A 10,783-nucleotide genomic window follows, 5' to 3' on the forward strand; every position below is an offset into this window, starting at 1 on the left:
TTTCTTGTGAAACTGAAAGAGGATGTTTTGTTCTGTTTAGTTTACCCAAAATCCTAGGGACTGGAATTTTCAAAGAGCTATGATTTCTGTTTGTGTGTCTTTGGGGTGGAAATTCATGACAGAAAAACCAATCTGCTTATAGGCTTTGGGGTTTTTGTGAGATGTTAAACAAATGCAATATGTTTTGTTAAAGAAATTGTCTGTGATGGGAACAGTAGTAAGTCATACAAGCATCAAGGATGAAGTCTGCTCTTCCAGACTAGGATGGGGAAATGGAGAAATGCCCCATTTGTTTAGAAATTGACTTATTAGAGAGTAAAGTTCAGCAAGTCTCATGTCTTTCAAAATAAAATGACAGAAAAGAGAAACAAAAATGTTGTAATCTGGAAAAAATGGAGAAGTTCTGCCAGGTGTCTGGGTGGATTTTTGTTTTGCTCATTAAACAGCAACAGTAAGCAGAACTAGCAAAAGAACACCAGGGTGTCACAAACTAGATTTTCTATCCATGAGCAATCATGAAAGCCCTTTGCTACTTTGGGTTCTGGCAGTTTCTAAAACACTGATATATAAAACAGGGGGTGGAGTAAATATTTTTTATCATATAAATTATTAAATAAAATCCCTAATCCTGAAGCATGCTTTCTATAGGAATATGTATGAAGCAATATTGAAAAATCCAACTTTCAGAATACAAATTCCTGGGAATCTAGAGCAGGCTGATAAGATACTTTTCTAGGTTTGGACTGTGTTTGCTGGTCTGGAGTAAGCAGAGCTGTCACCTGAGCCCTACAAAGCTGGAGGGGAGGGCTGCTTAACTTGAACAGAAATTTAGACATACTTTTTCTCCAAATGGCTTATCAGTTTAAAGCGTTAGTAGAACTGAAAATTCTATCTTTGCTGCTTAATATTGATCTCTTTCACAAGGCTTTGCTAGAAACACATCAAAGACTTTTAGAGTCATGTACACAAATACAATTTCTCTCCATAAAGCATAGCCTGTTTGGTTTTGATGTAAATACTGAAAAGCTTGAGCAATACTGTTTTCTTTTCTCTTCTTGCTTTTGAAGTTAAAAATCATTGCACAGCACCATATATGACATATCTTGGAGGGGTAAAGTTGGGGTAATCTTTGTTCTATACCCCTACTCCAAATATGCATACACCAAACATTTATCACTTAACTGCACCCAAAACTAAGGCTCAGCACTGCTTTTGTTACAGTCAGTTAAGAAATTTATGTTGGCAGGAAAGAATTGAGACACTCATCTCCACAGGCAAGCAATATGGACAGTCCCTCTATAGAGCTGGCTGTAGGAAGGGAAATACAAAGTATTTTTTACACTCTTCACGTGCTTAATTAATGTGAGGGAATATCTAATGTCTATGAGAAATGGAAAAAAATCTTGTGTTTTGAATAGCCTGCCATAAAATGCTGGCAGTTTTCTAAGTAGAAGAGAAAATGCTAGTTTTGGGAAGATGAACTGTGACAGTTTTATCAATTTTTTAATTTGTATTTTAAGGAGGTCTTAGTCCTTCCTATCTGAAACTTTAAAAACCCTGTTCATATGGTTTAGCATATCTAAGCTAATGTACCTGAACTTGTCTAAAATTATTTGAATTGGAAACTGAGATGGAAATTGCATGAGAATGTAATTATTGAATGTAATATTCAATAGCTCATTAGACCCAACACTGGTGAGGTCACCCCTTGAGTTCTTTCTCCAGTTCTGGGCCAACTCAGGAAGGACATCGAGGTGCAGGAGCCTGTCCTAAGAAGGGCAACAAAGCTGGTGAAGGGTCTGGAGCAAAAGTCTGATGAGGAGCAGCTGAGAGAGTTGAAGGAGGCTCAGGGGAGACCTTATCTCTCTCCACAGGAGCCTGAAAAGAGGGTGTAGCCAGGTGGGGATCTTTCCCTTTTCCCAGGAAATCAATGACAGGATGGGAGGACACAGTCTTAAATTATGCCAGGGAGGTTTAAGTTGGACATCAGTGAGAATTTCTTCACACAAAGGATGGTTAGACATTGGAATGAGCTGTCTGGGGAGGCTGTGGGGTCCCTGCAGGTGTTTAAGGAGAGACTGGATGTGGCACTCATGGTCTAGTTGAGATGATGGTGTCTGGTCATAGATTGTTCTCAATGATCTCAGGCCTGTTCCAGCCTGGTTGGTTCTATGATTCTGGGATCAGCTGCCTGTGTTGAAAATAATGTAGAGACGAGCTTTCTTTTCTCTCTGGCCTTAGAAAAACTGAAACCTTCAAGGACAGGAAAATTCAAAGAAAATAGTTTCAAATCATAAATTCTGTGAGATGATTAACTGAAGATTATTTTTTATTTCACTGATGACAATTGATTTTCCTCTAGTTATTGATGTAATGATTTAACTGCAGAGCTTGCCCACCCTTTTGTCATTCTCTTAATCTGTCCATCTGAGAGATAAGGCCTTAGCTCTTAGTGGGCAAGATGTCGTATAAAACCAAGATAAAATATGCAGATTATGTATATTTAATATCAGATTACAGTGCTATGATAAGGATGTGCCAATTTAGAATAGAAATTTCATCTCACCGTGGGATCTTAAATTTCAGGAAGCAAAACTGCAAATATAATTCTTTATGTTTTGTGTTTTAGTGATACCTGCTGGTCTGTTGTGATACATCAAAGATAACAGAAGCTGAGCAAAATATAGACCTTAGATTAGATTTAACACTTCAAGGAAAGTGATCATGTCCTCTTTATACAGAATTGTTCAAGAGTGGTGAGGTATTCTCACCAGACAAGAGAGGCTTTGTGCATGGAATATCTGTAAGCACTGTATTTGCCCTAAACCATACACAGAAACAGTAAAATCAAATAAAAGTTCAGGCATGCCCATTACAAATGTTATTCTATATTTTGCTTTTCTGCTCTTGGCAGGAATTTCTGCTGAGATAAAATACTACTATGAGTCTCTGGGATTCCTTTGAATTAACACACTAGTGGACCATTTAACTATGATAGAAGATGAAAATACCCGACAAAACACATTACACTTGATAGCTCACTACTGATGTAATGGTTGATGCTATTTTGAAAGGAGACATTAAAACATGGTAAATAATTCTAGACTGGTCTAGATCTACGTGCTATTTTTAAGATGCAAATTTGATACAAAGATTGAAGATTGTTCTTCCATTAAACAATAAATATTAACAATTTTAAAAACTCAGTCCTTTGAGGATGCTTGCAAAAATACTATTTGCACTATTATTTTGTGTTCTGAGAGGAAATGAAGGGGTAAAAAAGTAAGTCCTTGGGTTTTACAACTAAGGGTATAAAATTTTTCCAGTTTGATTTTCTTATTACACCTAGACCATTAGACAATTCTTTCAGCAGATAATCTAAACTTTTAAACCATTGGCTATGAGCAGCAGAATTTTGTGAAAACTGTCTTCTTGCAATTTTTGTGATGAACCTCAAGGAGGTCACAAAGCAAATTAATTGTGCAAGCCATGTTTTAACCTGACAGTTTCTGGTTACTATCTTTTTTCTCCCAGAAGATCAAGCTGTCAGTTAAATTTCAAAGATTTTTCTGAAGTCTGAAATTCTCAAAATTCATCACCTTTGCATAGTCTCCCGCTATTTAACAACCTCATTAATCATTGTAGAAGCACTAAAATGGGCAGCCAGTCAAAATGCACAAGGTCAGGAGCTCAAGGCATCAGGAGGTTTAACACCAGTTGGTGACTATTGCTGTTCCATGCCAAGTCAATTGTTAATTGCATTAATTGTTATCACTTTTAAAAATTACAACCATGTTTTTTATTTTGGTAAGGTTTTTACATTCAATAGGGATCCTTGTAAATGATATCCAAATCTGTGTAATGTGAGTAATATGTGATTAAATCTGATAATTTAATCTTAATTGTGCTGATGAAAAAGATGGCATTAGGACAAGGCAGAGTTTCTCACGAGAAGCTATTAAGAAAATTAAGGATTAAAGAGTGAGAAACTGATTATAACAATTTAGCAGGGAGGCAGAAAATACATATCAGGAGTAAATTATTACTCTTTTTAAATGTTACAAGATCAGAAGAGTAATCCCTGATCTCTCTTAGGGCTGGTCCCAACTCCTGGGGTGTGCATCTGCATAGTGTTTAAGAATAAGGCTTTTCTTCATCCAAATTTTATTATAAAGGTGTGATGCCTTAGTATTCTCTTGGTCAAACAGCTGGTCCCAGGTAAACAGGTCATTTGTCTTCATGGGTAGATGGCTTTAAAGCAGCAAAGCAAAGGGGTACACATGTAACAGCAAATATGTGAAAAAATTCAAATTAGGATTGTTTCCATGTCAGCCAAGAATAAGATTCACTGTCTTCTTGGATCTCTGCCAAGAAAAATAATGTTTTACTGGGTCTTGTTCAAAATATTGGGTATAATGTAGTTACCCTAAGCTTGCTACCTTTCAGACAGTCCATCCTTTTAAAAAAAGTGAACAGATACAGAAAAGAAGATTATATTGACACAGATTAATGCAGTAAGACCAATACAAAATGGTATCCTAGATTTCCTTCTCTTCCTTGCTTACAGTATTATGTTCATCCTAATTTTTGTCACAAAGGGTCAGAAGTCCAGCTATATGAGGTAAATTATGTTGGTTTGTATCACAATCTTCAGGTTGCATTGAAACAGCCTAATTGATACATTTTCTGTGGTGTAGTAATGCTTTGCAGTTACTCATTTATATGCAAACTTCCCACTGCTGTGCAAGAACAAAATTAAATCTTTGTCCATTCGCGTAATTGTGCACTGATGATCAGCAAAATAATTGTTAGGTATATGATAAAGCTGACTCCTTATAAAGTATTTAGTCTTATAGTTTGGGTTTCTTCATTATATAAGTTTCTGCCTATTAAACACTAAAGAACAGATAAAAATCTACAGGCAGGTAAATTTATATTAGGAGGGTGGACATTACAACAGTGGGAAGCTACAGTTACTGAAATTACTTTAATAGAATTGCATTGCACCTCTGCTACTCTAATAAGAAGAAGAGCTGGTTGAGGTGTCCATGCAAGTAAATAAACAAACGGTATTTCCCATGCAAAAGCACTGAAGATGCACCTTTACTGAACATAAAGTGAAAATGATTGTTTCTAAGGCAGGGAAAGGTGGAGGAGTTTGGTTTGGGTTTGGGCATTTTTTCTTTTTCAAATATATTTGTCTGTAGCAGTGCCCATCATTAGTTTGAATGAAGTACTGAAATATTTGTGAACTTTAGAGCTCACAGCAACTTAATTCCTAATAACCTGTTACTTCATATGAAATCCAAGAAAACCTGCTCCTAAAGAGTGAGCACAATGCAGCATTTCCCCCCCTCCAAAAAAAAATCCCATTTTCATCTAAATGCAAACAAAAAGGTTTCTCAATAATATATCAGTGAGGTGAAGCCACTGGTATTCTGATGTCTGATTTTTTCACTTAATTTATTTGCCATATTTATTTTTCAGTCTTGTGAAGGGATTTCAGCTTTCCAAATTCTTAATTTAATATTGCTGTTCATATAATATCAGGCCACTCAAGAATGTATTTTTTCTGATTCAGGAGTAGCTCATTAGAACAGTTTCTCTGTCTCAGCTTTTCCCTTTTTGTGCTGTGTTCTGCAGGATGTGACAGTTTTCCAGTTTTCCCATTGGTTGTGATGATTCTGTATTAAAAAAAAAAAAATATATATATAATATAAGAAATATTGCATATTATCTTTTAATATCTACATGTTGTCTTTAAGGGTTAAATTGTGATGCACATTCACAATAAATAGCCATTATTAACTGTGGTGTGATAGGAAAAAATGTCTGAAGAACAGAAGCAGCACATGTACACCCCCAAATCCTAACCTCTAGCAAGAGGAGCTATCATGCACAATAACTATTACTGGTCTGGAGATAGCAGAGAAAAAAAGAGCTTTGTGGAAAACTGGGGTCAGAACAGCAGCTTCCACATGTTACTATAATGAAATCACTCTTTCAAGTCAACAAATGCAACTAAACGTCCAGGACGTTTTTTCCTCTCAAAGTGTTGAATCTATTATGCATGTAGGATAAGAATTTTTTTTTTATTTGGCTTTGTAATCATAGTTATTAAAATATGAAATTTTTTGCCTCTTCTTTATAATAGGCTAAACTTTTGGCCTCTTAGTGCAATGTTGCAGAAAATGTGCCACATTGCCAGCTTTCAGTAATGCTTTAGTGTAAAAACAGATCTGTGAATCATGTATCATGATTTCAAAGGAAAGAAAATCAGTGGAGGTGTTCTGAGAGTTAGTCTTTTTATCTTTCAGTGAAAACCTGTGCATTGTGTTTCCCACGTAACTGACACCTTTGCACACAGTTGCATCTAAACTGATGTTACATGTACTGTATTTGAAGTAGATCACAGGACTTTAGGTGCCAGAGACCTTGTGTTCTATTGTATTTCATTTTTTGTGTTTACAGTATTCCCTAAATAATAAATTTAAAAGGTAAAGAGCTTTGCAAAATCTTCAAACAAACATGAGTAAGATTTCAGTCTTATCAATGACAGGACCTCCTGCTGAGGTGTGAAACTGTAATAAATTATTATTGTGAATTAATAGGAATTTTTTGTGTCAAAAAAAGTCTTCAAGAAAATTTTACAGGCTGCTTTGTCTCTGCTTGTCTACACTGCAGAAACTGAACACTGTAACATTAATGAACTTACAAAAAGCTGTGTCAATACAATGTCTGTTTTTTAGAACAGAATAAGGTGGGCCATGAGATGAAATATAAACTACTGCTCCTACCCTGATTTTCAAAAATGACTGTGTGCATAAAGATGCTGAGATGCTCATCTCCTGCTACCTTGGGCCAAACTCTCAGTGAGCTGCCCTAAGCTGTGCAGATGGGTTGTGGCTGGATGGGAGGTGTTTAACTTACCTGGAGCTCCATCTTAGCATATTTCTTGCAAGGGAGGAAGGATATTGTAGCTTACAGCAGGGAAGAAAATTCAGCTGTTCCTCAACTGTGAACAGCAGAACCTTGAGGACTCAGCTGAGGTCAAGGGTCTCGAGCTCCACATTTCACAGCAGCAGGAGGACACTCAGACCTTGTGAACCTGGCTTAGCAAAGAGCCAGGAGTGGAAGGAAATCAGGGGCACAGAGGAGGGAATAAATAGCCACAGATCTCACTGCAAGCCATTGATAGATGTGTATGCACACTTCACACTAACAGAAACCATTTTCCTGCTTGCTGTTCCTGTGAATAATTGACCAGCTGAACAAGATGTGTTTAAACAATTGCCAGCTTGCTCTGATTCTCAGCACACTACTGGTCAAGTGAACTCCTGCTGTGGGAACTGAACATCACAACCCATGTTGTGTTGATTTCCTGTGTCAGTAGTGTATAATTGATAGTTACATGTTTTTCTCTTTAGATTAACAGGATGAGAGAAGATAATTGCACCAGCTGGTTATACAAGAGCAATCAATAACCAAAACTTTTTTTTTTTTTTTAATTTCTACTAGGGAGTAAACCAGTACTATATTTCTTTATTATTAAGCAGTGAAAAAAGGGATATGTGTTTTTAATTAGGTAGCTCTGCCATAGAGAAATCATAGCTACTTCTGCTTGCTTTGCTGCAAGAAAAAAGAGAGAGCTGGCTTTTCACTTCAAACAGATCTTATCCCCAGACTGTGACATATGCCACTTGCCTAGAGATCTCCTGGACGCTGGCAGGTGATCAACACAATGTGACTCACAGCAGCAGAAGACTTGGAGTCAGCAGTATCCTTCAAAAAGATTGGTGGGAGAAAAAATGAAAGTAAACAGGAGTGATATGTGCAAAAAGATTTCCATGTGGTTCTTACTCCTACTTTCTCACATCTACTGCTGCTTTGCTGATGACAAAACTCACAAGTTATTAAAATTTAATGTTATTCAGAACCATCTTTCCCTACACAATCCAAACACTTTTCATTTCTCACACCTGTCCTCAGAAGCACTTTATTCCTTAAGAATATCAGGGGGATAAAATATATCTACAATGTATGTTATGTTTAATATATGGTGGCTGATCTTTAGTTGTGTACATAAATGTCACAGAAGATCAATTGCTGAGATTTTTTTGTCTCTCTGAGGTACTTAAAGATTTTTATTCCATTTCCAGAAAACTTTATATGGTCATGAGCACAGAAGATAAGGGATTCTACTACTTGAAAAAGATACTGTGCATTAAGGATGTGAAAAATACTCAGACACACACTGTGCCATCAGGATTGCAGCAGCAGCTGCTCTGCTGCTCTTTGCTCTCTCCAGGGAAGAGGCTGGAAGCAAGGATGCTCATGTGGGTGTTTTGTGTCACAGTTTGGAGCTTGGCCATGCCTTTGGGTGAGAAATACCTTGCTGTGCTGGAGCCCTGAGATCATGAATGACTCAGGCGAGGTAAAAGGAAAATTCTGTGACTGCAGACATCCAAGGTAAGCAGCACAGTTTTAAAAGGCAAAAGAAGACAAGGATCTGTTGTCATTTGCCTTCCCAGGCACTCAATCAGTCTGTCCTCAGCTCAACTAACCTGTTGCAGCTTTTTCTCATGTAGGAATCCTGGACTTATGTCTATTTAACACCTGGGGTTGTATGTTGTGGAGAAAACCTCTTGTGGATGATGGCTTTTATAGTCCAGCTGAAGTCCTCCAGGAGGTACACACAGATTTAATCTTCTCCACGATTTCTCTCTTAACTGAACTAAATATAATTTCCTGAGAGGTGCCAGTTCTCTCACTTAGTCCAGGTGCCAGTACTTGCCCAGTTAATTAACAGCTCTTTGCTTTGAAAAGATCAAGGTCTCCCTTGCACAACACACACACAGTTTTGTGAGACAGAGAGCTGCTTAGTAGCCACTTAGGCTGATCTATTTGAGGCTGTCATTGCTCCTTGTGCTCCCTGGCTGTGTGGTCCTGCTGACTTCCCTGTGAATATGCAGTTGCTGTTCAGGGAATAGAACAGATTGAAAAATTATCTTCTCTTTGTTTTGCTGTGTTGCTTTTGACTGGGGTGGCTTCCTTGTGCTGCTACAGCAGAAGGGATAGTGCCATCCTGCAAAGTGTCAGAGCAGGGAACAGGACTGGGACAACTTATCTGGCTATGTCATTTTTCTCTGGGATGCATATTCTCCACTGACTCTTAGATTTTATATCAGTGGCGACAGGGACAAATATTTTGCATATGAGCTGCCAGATGGGATAGATGATATAGCTTATTATTAGCTTTTAACTTCTGTTATGTACCACATAACCAAGCTCTTTCAGGTGACAGTAGGATTGGGATATTGACACACCCCACTCCCCATATTTTTCGTCATAGACCTCTGTGGGAGTTACCAAATTTGAAGTGACCCCTTTTCCATGACACAGTAGGCAATAGGGTTCCAGAAATGATTGTGACAATCTCCCATTGCACTTTGCTATCCCTGTTCTTACTAGCAGCTTGTATCTATGTGGGCCTTTTTTTTTTTTTTTTTTCATGAAGAAAACATAGTCTTTACAAACTACAGGAAATGGAATAATTTTTCAGATATTAAATTTTCTTCTATCAGGAAAATTGAAATTATATAGCTTTGGTAATTTTCATGATGAATTTAAAATATTTTAGTTTCTTGAGCAAAACAGAAATATTTACTCTTAATTCACAGAGGATTTTTTCAAGCTCTTCAAATTACACTGTGGGTACTCAATCACTTTTGTCTTTCTCCCATAGTTTAGCTGTGCCATATGTTAACAAGACATATGATACAAAAATAAAGGATGGATTGGTAAAAGCAGCAATACTTTACCCCAAGATAATACCAAGTAAAGGGGAAATTGTAATTTAATACCAAAATGATTGAAAACAAATTTTTTCAGTTAGATTCAACAAACCATACTGCTTCCATATAAGAATACTGATATGATTATATCAACTGTAAATCTGGCAGTGGAATATATTGCTCTGTTACCTTAAGAACTTGTTGAGACTTTCATGGAAATCGTGGAGCAGGTGAAGCTGGGAGAGACCCTTAGAGGTCTCTGGTCAGAAACAAGGTCCAGGCTAATACAGTTTGCTCAAGGTAAATACAGTTTGGTGTTGAACATATCTAAGGCTGGAAACTTCACAATTTGACTGAGAAACCAGTGTTTGACCACTCTCACAGTAAACTCTTCTCATTGAATTTCCTGTCTATAATTTTGTGCCAGTTGCCTCTTGTGCTCTTGCTAGGCACCACTGTCTCCCTCTTTTTGACTTGTTCCTGTCCCCCCATTAGGTATTTATACACAAATCAAGTATCAAAATACTAGAATTTCCTATCAGAGGAGTATTACAATTTTCTAAGGTTTTCTAATGTTAAACATTAGACTGAAGATAAGAAGGTAGAAAAGACAGAGGAAAAAGCAGAATTTTCTGGGGATGAACCAGTTTGCATAAAATAGCTCCTATTCTGAGTATTTTCTTAGATATGGTGAGATACATACAGGACATTCAGCAACATTTGTGTTTCTTTTACATGAAGACAGATAATTGCAAAAACCATTACTGCTTTATTAGATCCATCTGAATAGCATTGCAAAGGACATTTGGGGCTGCCTTTTAATTTATGACCCAGACTGGGCTATAAGTATGTGTGGGCAAAAATGTCTCTTTCCATAAATAAAAATTAAATATTAGCAGCACAGAGCTGCAGAGATCACATGCTAGTCTTTCCTTGCATTCAGATGCAAGTTGTGGAGCAGTTTCTTGTTTATGTGTCTTTGAAGTGCA

The sequence above is a fragment of the Erithacus rubecula genome (genome assembly GCF_903797595.1).
Source record: "Erithacus rubecula genome assembly, chromosome: 2".
Classification (NCBI taxonomy): Eukaryota; Metazoa; Chordata; class Aves; order Passeriformes; family Muscicapidae; genus Erithacus; species Erithacus rubecula.